At 40.8% G+C, this 18,362-nt stretch overlaps 1 protein-coding gene across 4 annotated transcripts in view; it reads left to right on the top strand.

The window, feature by feature from the left end:
- The window catches only part of b4galnt4a (beta-1,4-N-acetyl-galactosaminyl transferase 4a), a 691,590-nt gene that overhangs the window by 509,924 nt on the left and 163,304 nt on the right, over positions 1–18,362 (top strand). The gene's annotated exons all lie outside the window — the stretch shown is intronic.

Genomic DNA, 18,362 nt, shown 5'->3' on the forward strand with positions numbered 1-18,362 from the left:
ATAGCTGGAGAACTTAACAAGTACTTTGCTTCAGTTTTCACAGTGAAAGACATGAGTAATATCCCAACAATTAAAGGGAGTCAGGGGGCTGAGTTAAGTATGGTTGCCATTCCAAAAGAGAAAGTGCTAGAAAAATTAAAAGGTCTTAAAATTGATAAATCTCCTGGCCCCGATGGGATACATCCTAGAGTTCTGAGAGAGGTGGCTGAGGAAATAGTGGAGGCATTGATTGACATCTTTCAGGAGTCACTGGAGTCAGGGAAAGTCCCGGATGATTGGAAGATCACTGTTATAACTCCCTTGTTCAAGAAAGGATCAAGACAAAAGATGGAAAATTATAGGCCAATTAGCCTAACCTTGGTTGTTGGTAAAATTCTAGAATCCATCATTAAGGATGAGGTTTCTAAATTCTTGGAAGAGCAGAGTCTGATTAGAACAAGTCAACATGGATTTAGTAAGGGGAGGTCATGCCTGACAAACCTGTTGGAATTCTTTGAAGAGGTGACAAGTAGGTTACCAGGGAAACCCAGTGGATGTGGCCTATCTAGACTTCCAAAAGGCCTTTGATAAGGTGCCACACGGGAGGCTGCTGAGCAAGGTGAGGGCCCATGGTGTTCGCGGTGAGCTACTGGGATGGATTGAGGATTGGCTGTCTGACAGAAGGCAGAGAGTTGGGATAAAAGGTTCTTTTTTGGAATGGCAGCCGGTGACAAGCGGTGTCCCGCAGGGTTCAGTGTTGGGGCCACAGCTGTTCGCATTATATATTAATGATCTGGATGAAGGGACTGGGGGCATTCTAGCGAAGTTTGTCGATGATATGAAGTTAGGTGGGCAGGCAGGTAGTACTGAGGAAGTGGGGAGGCTGCAGAAGGATCTAAACAGTTTGGGAAAGTGGTCCAGCAAATGGCTAATGGAATTCAACGTGAGCAAATGCGAGGTCTTGCACTTTGGCAAAAAGAATAAAAGCATAGACTACTTTCTAAACGGTGAGAAAATTCGTAAAGCCAAAGTACAAAGGGATCTGGGAGTGTTAGTCAAGGATTCTCTAAAGGTAAACATGCAGGTTGAGTCAGTGATTAAGAAAGCGAATGCAATGTTGTCACTTATCTCAAGAGAGTTGGAATATAAAAGCACCGTTGTGCTACTGAGACTTTATAAAGCTCTGGTTAGGCCCCATTTGGAGTACTGTGTCCAGTTTTGGTCGCCACACCACAGGAAGGACATACTGCACTGGAACGTGTCCAGCAGAGATTCACACGGATGATCCTTGGAATGGTTGGTCTAACATACGAGGAACGGCTGAGGATCCTGGGATTGTATTCGTTGGAGTTTAGAAGATTGAGGGGAGACTTAATAGAAGCTTACAAGATAATACATGGCTTGGAAAAGGTGGACACTAGGAATTTTTTCTGTTAGGCGAGGAGACTCGGACCCGTGGACACAGCCTTAAAATTAGAAGGGGTCAATTCAGAACAGAAATGCAGAGACATTTCTTCAGCTAGCGAGTGGTGGGCCTGTGGAATTCATTGCCGCAGAGTGCAGTGGAGGCCGGGACGCAAAATGTCTTCAAGGCAGAGATTGATAGATTCTTGATGTCATGAGGAATTAAGGGCTACGGGGAGAATGCGGGTAAGTAGAGTTGAAATGCCCATCAGCCATGATTGAATGGCGGAGTGGACTCGATGGGCCGAATGGCCTTACTTCCACTCTTATGTCTTATGGTCTTATAGTCACCTGAGGCTGGAATCGAACCTGGGACCCTGGTGCTGTGCCGCCCCTATTTGTCTGCCCTAACTTCTCCACTACAATATCGTTGCTCATTTATTCTTATATTATTACTTGAAAGTAGCATTAGCTTTGCACTTAATTGGATAATGAAAATGTATTAGAATTTACATTAAATTAAGTAAAATATCTACTTCTAATTTGCTTCCTCAGCCAAGGATTTCAGTTCCAGTTGACCACTGTTTTAAAACAACAGATGTTTGCATTCACATATTGTCTTGAGTGTTGTAAAATGGTACATCACAGAAGGAAAGCCAAACAAAATGTGACAGCAAGTCACATAAGGAGTTATTGCCACAAGGAACTAAAATTAAGAAAATGTTTCAAACAACATCTTAAAGGAGGAGAGAGTGAGATTAGCAGGCAAAGAGTGAACCCCAGCATTTGGTCTCTGGGCAGATGAGGCCATGACTGCCAATGGGGAGCAATTAAAATCAGGAATATACAAGAGGTACATGACAATAGCACAAAGATCTACAAGAGACAAGGTGGCCATAGTGGAAGCTAAAAGCAAGCATGAGAACTTTAAAGAACATTTAGAAAAGCCTCATCAAGAATTAATTAATTGGCAGATATGGAAACCACTATTTGACTCTAGTTTTATAAACAAGGAGAACAGCTTAATGGTTCATTGAAGATGTTGCTGTAATGTGACCAGGCAAATTGAAACCCTCTAATACATTTTATTATTGTCATGCAGTTTGTATAATTCTCAGCTCAGTCATCCCAGTTGTCCTGGTCTCTATCATCATTGTATTTATTTTGATATTTTGAAAACTTGATTAGTTTTCAACTGCAACCCCTGTTTTATCGCTTCCATTGGTTCAAAAATATCCACTTAAAGATTATCCCCCTCTCTGATGTTGTATGGATATGTCAGCTCACCATGCTGTATGAGCAGCTATTCATCACACAAGTTATCGGCACTATCCTCTTTAAGTGCAGAAACTGCAAGACTTATTTGGTCTAGTGTGTTTGAACAGACCTAACTAGTCTCTTGTAGTGAGCAAAATGTATTTTGCTGCATTTCAGCAGCTAGTTGCAGGTTACATTGATGTGACAGATCTTCTACAGAGTCTTTGAGGAAGACCAGATGTTAGGTCTCCTTCCTTTAACATCCTTAGTTCTTCTGCCCACAGTCATATGATTTTCTGATAATGGTTGGAGTTTATGACATTGTTAACCTTTTCAGAGCCCAGTGTCATACCAGGGCTCATTTATCATCTTTAAGCAATAGGGAGAGGTTGAAAAGGCTGGAGCTGTTTTCTCTGGAGCTTTGGAGGCTGAGAGGTGACCTTATAGCAGTTTATGAAATCATGAGGGGCATGGATAGGGTAAATAGAGAAGGTCATTTCTCTGGGGTGGGGGAGCCAAGAACTAGAGGGAATGGGTTTAGAGTGAGAGGGGAAAGATTTAAAAGAGACTTTAGGGGCAACTTTAACACACAGAGGGTGCTGCGTGTATGGAATGAGCTGCCAGAGGAAGTGGTGGAGGCTGGTACAATTACAGCATTTAAAAGGCTTTTGGATGGGTATATGAATAGGAAGGGTTTAGGGGGATATGGGCTGGGTGCTGGCAAATGGGACTAGATTATTTTAAGATTTCTGGTTGGCATGGGCAAGTTGGACCGAAGGGTCTCTTTCTGTGCTGTGCATCTCTATGAATAACTTTGAATCATGAATCATTGTTAAACCTGCTAAAGAAACGAGTAAAATTATTGTGACAAGATTTTAGATTCCTTTTAGTTTCAGCTCATTGAGAGATTGCTCACTGCTGGTGTTAGCAGGAGCTAATAGTCTATTGGGCACCTTCAGATCAGTATGTTTTACTATGCTGCCACAACTGATTCTGTGCCAGTGTACATTTTACTTTAATCCAGCTGAAAAGACTATCAAACATTGAGGGCTGCTTTAAGGCCCAACATAACTGAATCTCAGTAAGGTCCCAGGCCAGCTTGTCCCCCTTGAGGTAGGAAACAGAAGTTGGGAGATTCCCCAATGTCATAACGCTGCCCTCTGTCAACCCAGGCTGATTTCATGTTGGGATGGCAGAGATAGGAGTCCTGCCTCCAAAAGATTGGGCAGTTAGTAAAGATGGCTGTCTCAACGGCCTAGCTCCATTCAATGTGATGAGTGTTAGGGCCCATACCCCTCAGTCCTCACTTCCCTCACACTCCTCAGTTGCCACCAATCCCAATACCCTCTCCATCCTCCCATGTCTCCCTCAGTCCTGTGCTCACCCAAGTCCTCCATGCCCCCCTTATCTCCATGCTCCTGAGCCCTAATACATCATTGAAAAGTTTGAGATGCTCATGAAACTGTCAAAAAATAGACATTAATTCTAATTTCACTTCAGAATGTCCAATCCGATCAACTCATTCAGACATATTATGATATATGTCTGGGGAAGGTGATACTTGAACCCAGAGGCTCTAACCCGGAGGCATGGACACTACCAGTGTGCCAAAAGACCCTCATTAAGAAGTTAAAAAAACATTCAAATAATAGCGAATTAAAAACTACCTTTTAAAAATTACTCTCAGAAACTAATAAAGCTGTTGATATGAATATACTCATCGTTTTCTTGACAATTATTTCAATAACCCCTGCTGAGCTGAATTCATTAGTGGTTGTGGAGATCAGCCAAACATTTAATGTGAAGAAGCACTGTATCAAGGAATTAATGTTCTCTATACGATCTTAAAACATCGCTGGTTTCAAAATACTCATTAATTTAACGGGCTATGTTCTAAAAAAAAGCACTATCATCAATGCCTTAAAGTTGTATTTTGCTACTAAATCACAACTATAGAGTCACACAGCTTGTAAACAGATCCTTCTGTCCAACTCATCTGTCCTAACCAATCATCCCAATCTGACTTAGTCCCATTTGTCAGCATTTGGCCCATATCCCTCTAATCCCTTGCTATTTATATGCCCATCCAGATGTCTTTTAAATGTTGTAATTGTATGAGCCTTTACCATTTCCTCTGGCAGCTTGTTCTGCATGAAAAAGTTACCCCTCAGGTCCCTTTTATATCTTTTACCTCTTACCTTAAAACTGTGGCCTCCAGTTTTGGATTCCTCAGGCATGGAAAAAGACCTTGAATGTACACCATATTCATGCCCCTCATGATTTGAGAAACCTCTGTAAGGTCACCCCCTCAGCCTCTGGCACTCGGGATGGGGGTGGAGAGAGATTCCAGCCTATTCAGCTTCTCCCTATAACTCAAACCCTCCAGTCCTGGCACCATCCTTGTAACTCTTTTCTCAAGTTTAACAACATCCTTCCGACTGATGGATGACCAGAATTGTACACAGTAATCTGAAAGTGGCCTCACCAATGTCCATACAGTCACAAAATGACCTCCCAACTTCTATACTTTATACACTGACCAATGAAGGCAAGCGTGCCAAACGTCATCTTCACTACCATGTCTACCTGCAACTCCACTTTCAAGTAACTACTCCCCAAGGTCCTTTTGTTCAACATCATTCTCCAAGGAGTGATCATTAACTGTATAAGTCCTGCCCTAGCAAAATGCAGAACCTCACATTTATCTAAATTAAAAGGTTCCTGATTTAAGAGCGCACTTCTCCAATGGTTCATGATGCCACTGAGCTGACATAAATCACAAGGTTAGCCCCACTTCATGTCAATTGGTCAGGGTCTTGCAGTGAGGCTGGTGATGTCAGAACAGCTCGAAGCATCAAAACTGCCAATGCTGGGAGTGGGGCTGAAATCCTGTAATTGGATCATGATCACCATTTTAAAAGGTTATTTAATGGCTTCAGCCTCATGGTTCAGAACATTCTTAAAGTCAAAACTACCAAATTTTCGTCTTAAAATTTAGGGAATTCAGACATAAGTGACTGGTGCCTAAATTTCCTCCATCATTTCTGTTAGTCCTACACAAAGCTCAGTTAGTACCCTCTGCTGTTTATGGACATAATTCCAGCTTCTTGCAATGCCCACACATTTCCTTAGTTTATGTTGTTTCTGAACTGGCTTTAGATTTTACACCTAAAATCGTTAGGATCAGTAAGTCATACATCTGATGTGGTGTTATCACTATTCCCAGAACTTCTCACAGAGATCTAAACTGTACTTTCTGTACCATTTATCGTGGAAACTACATAAACCAAATTCGGTAAAATGATACCTATAAGCCTCCTGTCCATGGTGGTGCACTAGGGCATGTATCAGCAATTGAGGAACCAGTGCTGAAACATGCCTAATCTCCAAACAAACCTTCTTCTCAAGTTGTTATGATTTCTGGTTTATTTTGAAATAATATAAATCAGGATATTATTTAAAGTACTGTACTATTTGTGTGGAACATTGTAGTGGAATTAATTACATGGTCTTAGAAAAATTACCACCCCCCGCAACCCAACCACATTTCATCTGAAGACTGCCTGATGAAGGAGCATCACTCTGAAAGTTAGTGCTTCCAAATAAACTTGTTGAACTATAACCTGATGCTGTGTGATTTTTAACTACTGAAGAACAGTAAACTTGCATTTAAACAAGTGGAGAACAACTCAGCTGTTAGTCCTACACAAAGCTCAGTTAGTACCCTCTGCTGTTTATGGACATAATTCCCATGGCTAACCCATGGCTACGTGAGTGTTCCTTCACAGACCTGGTCATTAAAATCCCGCAGCCATGGAAGAGAACAGAGATCCATAGTTAGTCATTGAACCATCCTGTTCAGAGTTAATGTTAAAAGATAACGATTGATAATAAAATGGTGTCTGGTTTTGAAGAGGAGTAAGGAAGCGACTGAATCCGGAGAGTAAGAAATACAATCTCAGAAAATTTCTTCTATGTTTACACTTCACACCTGCCAGCCACACCAAACCCAAGACATTATCAAAGATCAGCAAATGTAGTTCTTGACAAAGTTAACCTGACCAAGCCAATTTTCTAACCCAGAATGTGGGAAAGCTGTAAAATACACCGTAAATGAGAAAGAAAGGGTGCTAACTATGAAAATAATGGAAAATTCAGTCACTTCAATTTGGGAGAAACTTGAAATTCATAGAAATTGAACTTCAAGTTCTAACTATCAACTGAGATTTGCATGGATTGAGTTTTATAATGCTGTCAAGGCAGACTTTTTAATGATGAAATGTGATGACAAGGGAGAGATACTTGTGCTACATGGAGTGAATTAGTTCATAATATGTTATCAGCGCTACATTCAGACATTGTTGTAGAAGTCACTACTTTACCAAGATCCTTAGACAGAACCTTCCAAACCCATGACCACTTCCATCTAGAAGGACAAGGGCAGCAGGTACTTGGGAGCACCACCATCTGCAAGTTACCCTCTAAGCCACTCTCACCATCCTGTCTTGGAAATGTATTGCTGTTAATTCACTGTTTCTGGGTCAAAATCCCAGAAGTCCCCCCTAAGGACATTGTGCATCTACATGGCTTTAGGTAGCAGCTCACCATCACCTTCTGAAGGGCAACCACAGACGGGCTATAAATACTGGTGAGGCAGCCATGTCCACATCTCACGAGTGAATTTAAAATAAAGTTAATAATTTTAGATCTTTCAAGGAAAGATGTTAGAAGCATAACATTGTTATAAACAGATTATTGTTTGGATTGTCTCTTTTAATTTTAATTTAAAGGAAAGTGCATCATGATGGAGGACATCTGATCTCTTGCTAGCTTCGCTCAGCAACTGACCAGGTGATGATTCTGACAGGGACAGTGGGCACAGGTTAAGACTTAGTGAACACACCGACCTCATTTCATACTTGAACAAACAGAGGGCTGAATTGTGCTGTACTTTGGCCTAAGTGGAGATTTGCAGGGGTTTCCCACAATGGGCAATCCAGACTTTGCTCATGCAAACCTCCACAACTCGCCTCATTATTCATGCATTCAGGCTCCGTGATGCCCATATTGTTTGGCCATCCTGTCACAGAGACAGACGTCCTTGCTGTAGGTGTTGCCACCATTTCTAAACTCCTGCTTCAGACCAGTTCAAATGCTGCCAGCCAGGAAATACCATTGCAAGTGTGCTGCTTGATGCAATTCTAAAAGAGTTGAGAAAGGAAAGCTACCACACTGTTTCACTGAAGGAGCTGTGGAGATTCTGATGGACGGAGGGGAAGGCCTCAGAACTACCAATAAGACCACAGTACCAGTCATTGCCAGCTTAGTCAGTGAAACCACCCAGGAGTCAGTGCTATTTCCACGAACGGAAGAAATTTAACTGCTGCCATAAGACATCAATGACCTTCATTATCTTGCCTTTCCAAGCTATGAGGCCTTCCTGCCCTTCCGACTCATTCACTGGGGCACTGCCCAGCCTCTCCTGCTCATGAGCTACCACCAACAAGCTCTTCCAACCGCTTGAATCTCACTCAATATCTTTGTTTGTATCATTACAGGAGTACAAGCCCAAAAGAAGGCCATGAAGGCAAATATAGGGGTGGAGTTTAGAGTGGTCGACATTTTTTTCCTCATCCCCCTCAATGAGAGAACTTTTGAACTTATTGGAGCGGCTGTGGCTGCTTCTGTGGGGATGCTAAGACCTCCATGTTGAAGTGACCGAGTAAGCCTCATTGTACTGTGCTGTTCTCCCATGACCTCCACCATGATCTTATTCTTCAAGCTTCTATCCCTGTAGCACAATTAATTCCCTCACTTATATTAGGCAGGCACCAACAGTGCCTCCACCCTGCTGCGACTTGCCTCCCCAGTCATCAATTCCTCTGCGACTTTTGGAGAGAAAGTCACGATCCCTCAAAGGGTGTACTGGCAAGTTTTTCTCTTGTAGGCCTATACCAGCTCTGAGACTCACCTCCATGGGAACGTTCTCTGGATTGGACCAGTCTCTGCAACTGGCCAAGGTTGAAAGGCACCCAAGGCCACTTGACTGGAGACCAGGCATCTCTGCTCAAGCCCCAGCAGAAGATGACCCAGTGGGCACCGGTGATTAATAACCTCATGTAAATGTACAGTCAGGTCCAGGGACAGCAATGAGATACTCAGCAAACTGGATTGAAGGTTTGAGGAGTTCACCAACATTACCAATCCAGTGTCGGCTCCATTGTCCGTGTGTAAGGTTGTCTCCATTAACTGTTGTAATTGCGAGCTATGTCCAGCAGTACGCTGCAGAGAAACAGCATCAGAGGGTAAGAGACCCGGACCTCAGTGCAGTTGTCCTTTCTTCTCCAGAGAGCAGGCTGGTGCTATTAGTCAGCAAGGTAGAGGATGAGCCACATTAAGATCCTCCAGAATTCTCAGGAGACACCAGAGGTGCCTGGCCCCACTACCTGTAAGCCCCAACCCTGGGGACATTGCTGCCAGGAAGGGTGTGCCTGACTCTGCGCAGGAGACTCTCAGCCTGACCGGTCCCTCTAGCCACAAACACCCAGGGCTCGTCCATTAATATCTTCCAGTATTCACAGCTGATAATGCTCTTTCAACTTGTGCTATGCTCCTAGACATAATGGGAAGGCAAAGAGAATGAAAGTCCTTTGAGGGGCAGTAGATGGCCTGGGTATAAATGCATTGTTAAATGAAATAGCGCATCTGAAAATATGTGTGCAGAGTTAAGCAATCTGTTGACACGTGCCAAAGAGAGTAAAAGTTATAATAGCAAGAGATGCTCATCTCTGAGACGTATCCTGGATCGCAACAAATTTTGTACATTGTTCAAAACTTTATGTTCATGATGCAGCCAAGACTTTGTATCTTGGGAGGAGATTACTAATATCAAAGTTAATGTGAGCACCTTCTAATCAGTCCTTTCCTTCACTCACATTCCACATGTATGGCCATTTTATGTTGTCATTCATGACTGAATTTCTATGAGGGCAAAAGTACATTGTACCTTTGTGTCACATAAGCGCACACTCACTTAAGGATGAATGATGTCCAGTACTGCATGAACATCCACATTCTACCTTATAATGCTTTACCCTGGTGTGAAGAGTGAGTCTAAGTTCAGAGTGTGTCACTTTTGACATTGAACTGACGTTTACTCCAGCATTGCATTCTCATTCAGCAGTGTTTGCAAAGATTTTTGTCAGGTGTTCTAAACTGCATGATATAAGTTGTAGGAGTAAAGAGTAGGATAGATCCTAGATTTCTGAGTCCAGAATTAGAGGACATAGGTTTAGGGTGAGAGGGGAAAGATATAAAAGAGACCTAAGGGGCAACTTTTTCACACAGAGGGTGGTACATATATAGAATGAGCTGCCAGAGGAAGTGGTGGAGGCTGGCACAATTGCAACAGTAAAGAAGCGTTTTGATGGGTGTATGAATAGGAAGGATTTGGAGGGATATGGGCCGGGTGCTGGCAGGTGGGACTAGATTAGGTTGGCATATCTGGTCGGCATGGAAGCGTTCGGACCAAAGAGTCTGTTTCCATGCTGTACATCTCTATGACTCTATGACTCGATTAGATGCTTCATCACTGGGGGAGGAGATGGCCTAGTGGACTGTTAATCCAGAGACCCAAATAACATTCTAGGCACCTGAGTTTGAGTCCTATCATGGCAGATGATGGAATATGAATTCAATAAAAAATCTGGAATTTAGAGTCTACTGATTACCATGAGCCCATTGTCAATTGTTGGAAAATCCCCTATGGTTTACTAATATCATTTAGGGAAGGAAGTGGCCATCCTTACCTGCTCTGGCCTACAAATGACATCAGACCCACAGCAATATGGTTGACTTGTAACTGCTTTATAGATTAGTTTAGATTACTTAGTGTGGAAACAGGCCCTTAGGCGCAACAAGTCCACACCGACCCACTGAAGCGCAACCCACCCAAACCCATTCCCAACATTTTTACCCCTTCACCTAACACTACAGGCAATTTAGCATGGCCAATCCACCTAACCTGCACATCTTTGGACTGTGGGAGGAAACCAAAGCACCCGGAGGAAACCACGCAGACACAGGGAGGATGTGCAAACTCCACACAGTCAGTAGCCTGAGGCAGGAATTGAACCCTGGTCTCTGGCACTGTTAGGCAACAGTGCTAACCATTGTGCCACTGTGCCACCCATTGCTTCTGGGCAATTATGGATGGGCAGTAAATGCTGGCCAGTGATGCCCTCATCCTTGAATGAATTTTTAAAAATTATGAAGTGAATATCTATCAGTCAAAATTGGACACAATCCTTTGTAAGGAGAGTTTCAATCTGCCAGGTATCTTTGTGTTCTAACTGAATAGAGCGTCCAATACTTATACTAGGTCACTACACAGATAAAGTTCGCCTCCACGGCCTGAGTAAAATGCACATGTACATTACAGGCCTGAAAATTAATTTATGAATGCAGCATACTGCGGCACGCCATAAAAAGGGAATGCTTTGGAAAAGCTTTTCATGCGTTAAAATTGGATACAAAAAATTCCTAATGTAAGCTTGATGAATGAAATTATTAGTTATTTATTTCTCCCTAGGTTTCTAAAATTGGATTCAGTTTCATTAAGTAGTCATTAACGAATAGTTTCTTTTTCCTCACATGTGCCAAAGGTCAAAGCATTCTGTGAAATTTTGAATCTTATCATTTGTTTTGTCTTGCGGTTCAGCCTTAGTTGAATTTTGTGCATTAGCATTTGCATAAATAATGGGCAATAAGTTTGCTGGGATTACTTTGAACTGAATGTAGCTTGTTTGAAACGCAGATCCTTTGCATCCCCTATAGCATCCAATGGACCGATTTTATTTCACTTATTACAAAGTCTGGATTTATTTTCCTCAAGTTACCTGTTCCTGAAAGGAGATGTATACAGTTCTCTAGAGTCAAGAACATGGGCTCTGAAAGCTGTGTTGCCTGGCTTTTACCACGGTTTCAGATATCTCCACTAGGCTGGAGAGGAAGGTGGAGTGTAAGCAGAAAGATCTATTTATCAAGATACCTAAGGTATGGGTAGGACTAAGAAAGAGATTCTGCTGAAGGAGTGTGAACAACTAGAAAATAAAGTAAATGATCAGAATCCCCACAGAGGTAACAATCTATGAATTATTACTTGACCTTAATATGTAGCTCAAATAGATTGGTGTGTGAGAAATGGGTTTTGGTTCATGGGATAGTGGCACCAGTACTGGGTAAAGTAGGAGACATACTTCAGCATTAAGTTCTCATTTAGCAGTGTTTGCGAAAATATTTGTAAGTTGTTCAGAACTGCATCATATAAGTTGGAAGAGTAAACTTTAAGACTAAGAGTAGGATATATCCCAGAGTTTTGAAAGCAACAAATGCCAGAGATCACAGCAGGCCAGGCAGCATCCATGGAGAGACTGCAAACTAACGTTTTGCTAAATGAGTCATCTGGACTCGAAACATTAGCTTGTTCTTTCTCCATGGATGCTGCCTGACCCACTGTGATCTCTGGCATTTGTTTTTTTCAGTGCAGATTCCAGTATCTGCAGTAATTTGCTCCTGTCCTAGAGTCTTACCTGATTTCCTTTGAGTCCAGGAGCCTTTGCATATTAGAAAATGTATCTCATTATGAAGATGAAATATGTTTAGGGACGTCTATTATTCTAAGTTGGCTGCAGTGTTCCCTGCGATTATGGCAAATTTACTTCACTTTTTACACTGATGTAGGTAACAACAAGTCAACTGGAATAGAAAGGAACAGGGGGTTTAATGGTAATAGTGCATCAGACAGTAAAGCCCATGTAGGGAAGAGTCGTTAAAAATTATAAATGTAACTCAATTTATCTGACTGTGTGGAGTATCTGCAATAATTAAAAAAACTGGCAACACCAATAGAAATGAATGATTCAGGTTTATCTGCCAATGACAGAGACACAGTTACAAGGTGACCAAGGTGGAGTAAACGAAATATATTCCAAGGTCCATAACATTTTGAAAATGCAGGCAAAATTCAGGAGGATCCATTGGTGCCTTACTAACGAAGTAAAGTATATTGTCCTGAGCACACCTGATTGTTCTTCAGAGTCGTTCATTAAGTACAATATCTTAGAGCTCATTTTTTCCCTTTTCATTTTTGTGTTTCATTTTAAAAAGAACTAGCAGTATAACTTTGAGCACGATAAAGTTTAGTTTAGGTACACACTATGGCTAAGAGTTTCTAATTGAAAACACTACAGTCGTTCGCTAAAATATCCATACAGAGATTAAATAGATAAAAAGAAATTATTGTAGAAATGAAAATAGGATCAGCTTCTGTCATCAGTGTAAGGTTAATTTGCTTGATTTCTCTTGCAAAGATGAAGGGATTGTAAACTTGAAGCTGGACTTCAGAAGCAGTGAAGGCCTTGGAGCTGAATAGTTGGAGCATGCTTCAGTAGGTAAAGTAGGCTTTGTTCTCTGGTCATACAGATTGTGTTGACATTTTCAACAGACCAAGAGTTGATTTTCTGAACTCCCTTCTGCTTTTGCTACCTTAATCTGAGATTTCTGTCTTTGAGGATGTCTGTCAGTCAGTCTTCAGGAATGCTGTGTAAAATGATTACTCGTAGGCAACGATATGCAGATCAACTTAAAATGTCTGTTATGCTAAAACTGACAAATCATCCTTCCTAGTCAGGTGTTGACCCATGCAGGGCTTGTTTTTAGATGGGACGTTTAACTTTTAACTATCTCAGCCATTAGCTTGGATGGCTTCCATCATTGCATTACAGTGATGAGGAGAGTGGTATGTGCCTTTCCATTAACTTGCCATTATTTTTCTGCAGATGTTTTCAGTGCAGCATGTTCAGAGGTAAAACACTAGCTGCATCTTCTGGCTGAGAGATAGAGACACAACCCCTGTACCACACTACCCCTCTTGGGGAGAGTTATTAAACATTCATGGGAACTATTGACAGAGAATTCCTGTTTTCTCTTGCTGGTATTTTTTAGTGTTTTCATTTGTGGGATGTGGGCCATCGTTGGTTGGCCACATTTATTACCCATCCCTAGTTGCCCTTGAGAAGGTGGTGGTGAGCTGCCTTCTCAAACTGCTGCTGTCCACCTGCTGTGGGTTGACCCACAATACCATGAGGAAGGTAATTCCCATATTTTGCAAGGAACGGTGATATATTTCCGAGCCAGGATGCTGTGTGGCTTGGAAAGGGAACTTGAAGGTGATTTTAAAAGTGTTCATTGAATTTCAAATAGTCTTTTGTGATTTCTTCCTGAGATAAGCATTGTCTGCTCTTGACAGCAGCTGAGGTCCACAAAGTTAGTCATGTGACTTCTGGGAACCATTTTTATGGCTATGTCAATTTTAAAGACAAATTGACTTTCTTTACAAAATATATAATATTCTATATTATAATACAATAAAAGTATTGGATTAAGCAAAGAGGTGTATAATGTTGGAAAGAACAGTGGTATGACTAAGGATTGGCAATGTTTTAGAAATCAATAAAGGTCCTGCAAACACCAAAGAAAGGGGGAAAAATGCTTTGAGAGTAGTCAGGAATATGAAAATAGATTGTAAGAGCTTTTACAAACAAATATAAAGGAAGAAAGTAGCTAAAGTAAGTGTCAATTGCTTTGAAGCAGAGACTGGAAAATTGTGAAGGACATGAGGCATAAATTGAACAAGTTTTTTGTTCCTGTCTTCACAGTAGAAAAACAAGGTACATATCAGAAATAGAGACAACTAGGGGTTGTTAAAGATTAAAGAAATTAAGGTAATTAATATCAGCAGTGAAGACAAACAGGAGAAACCTAAGGGATGTAAATCCAACAAATGTTTAGGATCTGATACCCTACTTGCTAGAACCCTAAAGGATGTAGACTTGATGCTGCCTATGATTTTCTTGAATACTCTTGATCCTTGAATTGATCCAATAGCTTACAAGTTAGAAAATTTAGAGAACTACAGGTCAGTTAGTTTTACAACAGGGCTGGGAAGGTGCTGGGAAATCTGTTATTAAGGAAATCTTAACAATGCACTCAGAAGAAAATATCAGAATGATTTTAACAAGTTGATGCGATTTTATGAAAGAAAAAAACGTGTTTGATAAATTTATTTCCATTTTTGAGCATATAGCTAGTAGAGTTGATAAAGTTGAACCAATAGTTAAAGTATACCTGGATTTCCAAATTGCGTTCAACAAATTGCGTACACCACAACAGGTTAGTAGGTAAGATTAGGGGTGATATACTAGTATAGTAAAAACAATGACTGCAGATGCTGGAAACCAGATTTTGGATTAGTGGTGCTGGAAGCGCACAGCAGTTCAGGCAGCATCTTAGGAGCTGGCTAGAGAATTTGTTAGTGGACAAGAGTCATGACAGTAGAGATAATTGGAGTACTTTAAAGTTGGCTGTCCATAATTAATGCAGTACCACAAAGATCAGTGTTGGGTTTTCAGCTATTTACAATCTAGCTTCATGATTTAGACGAAGAAAGATTTATTGAAATTTGCTGATGATACAAAACTGGGTGGGAATGCAGGCTGTGAGAAGGACACAAAGAGTTGAAAGAGATATGGACAGGTTAAGTGAGTGGACAAAAAGGATGCCGATGGAGTATAATGTGGGGAGGTGTGTGAGTTTATTCACTTTGGCCATACAAATATGAAATAATCTTAAAAGGTATGAATCTTTTAAATGATGTTTGGAAAACATGGATGTACTTGGGAACATGAGAGATTTGCATGCATGTATAGCAAGCAGTTAGGAAAGCAAATGGATTGTTGTCTATTGTTGCAAGGCAATTGGAGTAGGAACAAATTAAATCACATAATAATTATATGGACCTTTAGTGGGACTACATCTGGAGTACTATGTGCAATTTTGGTCCATATTTAAGGAAGAACATAATTTGCATTGGAAGCACTGCAGCAAGAATTCATCACACTGTTTCCTGAATAGACGCTGAATAAATTGGATCTATATTTTTTAAACACAGTAGAATGAGAGGTGATCTCATTAAAATGTATGAAGCCATCCATATTCAGTGGCAATTACTTTCTCTAAGTTCAATTTTCATCTTATTCTCTGTTAAGAGGCAGTACTTTTTTTGTTGGAAAATGATGTCATAAAAGATGACATTTATTTTTTAATTAATGTTTGGAGGTGAAGTTTGCATTCATTAATGTGGGAGAGACTTATATTGGACCTGGTGCATCTTTGTTTTCACAGGAGTTTCCCAATTCAGACAGGGCACAATCTGTCCATTGCTGGGAAGAGACTTCCATTCCATCAGGAGGGCATTTAATGCCAGTTTATAGAGGTGGCAGGATAATGTGCTTCTAAACCCAGTCACATGTCTCTACTAGAAAAATACAAGGAAAATTGTCTAATGTTTAATATGAAAATATCACCTCAATGCTAGTGAGTGGATCAGAAGTTAATCAGTATTCAATGACCTACCTTCAAGTGAAATGAATAGAGGTAAAATGTCTTGTATTTAATTAAATCTTCGGAAACTACAACTTCATATTAATTAATATTTACTCTGAGGGCAATGGTTTACGGTGTCTGACTTGTGGTGAGTCACACTTTAAGTTCATTCTCTCTGAATTGTATTATGGACTTTACGGTAACTCTCCAAGAACATTTAATCATATCTTAAATGTTATCATCTCAGCTGCAGTTTCTATTTCAAGTCAAATTACTATGACTGCACCAATTAAATTTATATTATAAATCAAGCAAACTGAGGGTTGAAAAATGAGCTTATACCAGATTTAATAAGTGAGCTAGATTTTCCAATGTCTCATTATTCAGTACCAATTTATTATGTCAGTAGATGGGCCACACAGTTTCTTTTGCCATGTTTTGAGCTGTTATATAATGACAATTGGAATCATGGATTTAAAAAGCACAACTTAATCAGCAATGGACCATGAAGTACTCAAAACTGATGAACCGCAGAGAGATTAAAGAAGGTAATAGTTGTTATATGTTATATCAATCGTAGGTGGGCCATAGCATTCTATTTTAAAATGCTTTCAAAACTCTGATACAGTAGCAACCTGATTCTATGGAAACTCTATTATAAAAGGTTTTGTCTGCACTACCCGATATACCCAGAGATGGAGCTGTGATAAGCCTTTCTCTTCCTTCTCAGTTATGTTGATATCTACCAAGGGAGGGCATCTACCTAACTACTCAAAATATGAAGAAGTGGCATATAATTTGGCATTCAGGACCAGAGATAATTTTGCAGTGCCCCTTCCACTGATGTACTTCCTTCAATGTCTGCCCTACCAAATTACTTCCTCCTTCAACTCCATTGATGAAAGCCATCAGGGTTGTGAGGCAATACATTTCCAAGTCTCTCCTCATTAAGGTACTTGATACTTTTCCCTTCCCTCTTCTTATCAGCTGCCTTCCACACTCCCTTCCCTTCCAATCCACTTCCAAATACCCCTTCACTGTTATCTTTCCTTGTTGGCTATCTCCCCCATGTCCCCTACCCTTAGCTGTGCTACCCATTTAGTTGCTCTGTATTCCCAGAACAAAGGAGGAAGCATTTTATAAGAATGATGACATGGATTGCTGATTTGGTGGACCAAACCACATCACAGTGACATAAAGAACAAACATTCTCTCTGCCTCTCGTGTAACTCACAAAGTCAATGAGCAGCATCCAAGTTGTTCGGCTCCAGAAAGGTTTAGAATAGACTTGGAAGACTGCTCACGTATAGAGACACATATAGCAGAAGCCTCTACAGCTGTTTCCATAACTTGCTTATCCTAGAGCAGCTCAGTTGAGTGAAGCCAGAGACAATAGCTTGAAGGGCGTCACTCTGCATCAAGCGTGGCTGACCAAAGTCTATGCTACATTAACTGCCTGCTGTAGATCGGTTAGAAAGATCTGCAGGTTAACAAAGACCTTGTTTGGCTGCACCATGGCCATACTTTCTATGGCCCTCAAAACCCCCAGTTCCAACAACATCCTGGTAAATGTCTTCTGAATTCTCTTCAATTTAATATTACCTTCCTATAACAGAGTGACCAGAACTGGACACAGTACTCCAAAAGTTGCCTCACCAACATCCTGTACACTCTCACCATCAAGTCCCAACTCCCACACTCAGTGGTTCCTGATGAAGAGCTTTAGCTTGCAACATCGATTTTCCTGCTCCTTAGATGCTTTTCCAGCCCCACACTCTCGACTCCCAGACTCAGTGGTCTGAGCAATGAAGGCAAGCATGCTCAATGCCTTCTTAACCACTCTGTCTGCCTATTATGAAACTTTCAAAGAACTATACACCTGAACCCCTAGGTCTCTGTGATCTACAACACTGCCATGGGCCTGACCATTAACTGTGTAAGTACCTCCCTTGTTTATTTTTCCAAAATACATTTATCCAAGAACATTTGGCTCAGAGATATCCACTGCACCCCGTAGAAGACTTCTGCACTTTAAAATAGTTTATCCAGAAAAAGATTAACCTGTGTTCGAAGAGATATTTGAGCTGTTACTTTTATTAGCTGCATAAATAAAAGTAAGAAATAATCATTTACATTGTGAAATAATTCATAATATTTATGTAAAATGAACAAGCTCTTGGACTAACATTTGGTAGAAGTTGTCTTCATCATTTGGCACAGTATGATATTCAGAATATGGCAGATGGAGCAAGGTTTTGCTGTTGCATCTCTGGGTCGTT

Source organism: Hemiscyllium ocellatum, chromosome 18 (assembly GCF_020745735.1).
Source record: "Hemiscyllium ocellatum isolate sHemOce1 chromosome 18, sHemOce1.pat.X.cur, whole genome shotgun sequence".
NCBI classification, from domain to species: Eukaryota; Metazoa; Chordata; class Chondrichthyes; order Orectolobiformes; family Hemiscylliidae; genus Hemiscyllium; species Hemiscyllium ocellatum.